Genomic DNA, 1,341 nt, shown 5'->3' with positions numbered 1-1,341 from the left:
CGCTTCATATTAATCTTTCCTGTGCTGCAAAAGGTCTCTTATGGCTTTGTGGCTGTTTTCTGCCCATTGCCCTGTGCCTTAGCCCCCCTGTTCCTGACAGGCCAGCAAGTCCTCCCCCTTCCTTGCTTGTGGGGAGGGGTGTGTGCAGAGGGGTTGGATGGGGCTGCACATGATCCACAGTTCTATGTGCCTGCCAGCATTTCACATCTGCCTACAAACTTCATGAACAAAGGAGAATGTGTGGGTGGGAGGAAGTCAAAAGACACCTTATAACCAACATTGTTATGGTGGGCGGGTGAGAGCTGCTAATGGGTGGGTGGAAACAGGGAGGGTAATAATATTCCCCTTCCCTGCCTTGCCTATTCAGACATGAAACTTGAAAGTGAGGAGCTTGGCAGGGCTGAAGCCACTCCCACCCTCTTGCTGAGACAGTCACCCTTTTCCCTCCCTCCCTGTCTTCTCCAGCAGAAGAAACCTGTGCTGTGCCTGGCTGGCCAAGGAATTACCTGTGAACTCAGCAGGTTGGCCCTTGCTGCAAGAGGGCAGGTTAAAACACCAGTTAACTGCTAATGATCAAGGATTAAAGCCCTGGCTTTATTTCTCGGCAACCTCTGACTTCCCACCCACTCCACCTCTCCCCACTACTGCAGGCCACTGCGCCATGTCTCAGAAGCTTCCCTTCCCAATGAACGGAACCTCTTTGCATTTGGAATAGCTGTGTCAGCACCACCTGTGTTCCCTGCCCCACTCATCCCCATCCAACACATGCAGCGAGCCTACTAGTTCTCAGCTCTTCCCTGATGTGGAATGCATGCAGTGAGCCTGCTGGGTCCAAGCCAACTATGCCCAAGTGTGAGTGGGAACCCAGCTCCCAGGGTTGGGGGCCTGGCTTGGGAATCCCAAAGACAAGTGGCCCAGCTGAGCTCAAGCCAAATGGCGTGCAGGGAGGAAGGGTTTGTATGCCTTGCCCAGGCAGCACCCATGTCCCTGTCTTCCCTGATGTTAGCACACAACTATTCCCTGACTGAGCACACCTGCCCAGTAGCTACTGGGTCCAGCTGCCCAGTCCCTACACTGGCCTGAGGAACCAGCCAGCTGCTGGGGCTAGAGCTAGTAGACAGCAAGTGAAGCCAGCATGAACCTGCTTCTGAGCCAGCACAACAGCGCAGGGATACTGGAGAGCTTGCAGTCACCAGGTGAGTGGGGATTATTTCATTAACTACCCATAACTCCAGAGTTGGTGTCATCATGTGGTTTTTGGCTTCTACAACCATGATCTGCACTTCCATGAGAGTGGCATCCTGGGACAAGATGGTCTTCATCTCTCTTCTAGAGGTAAGA

Source organism: Gavialis gangeticus, unplaced genomic scaffold (assembly GCF_001723915.1).
Source record: "Gavialis gangeticus isolate Ggan-Ray unplaced genomic scaffold, GavGan_comp1, whole genome shotgun sequence".
In the NCBI taxonomy this organism is placed as follows: domain Eukaryota; kingdom Metazoa; phylum Chordata; order Crocodylia; family Gavialidae; genus Gavialis; species Gavialis gangeticus.
The sequence above is the reverse complement of the archived record's forward strand: the minus strand, read 5'-3'. Positions refer to the sequence as shown.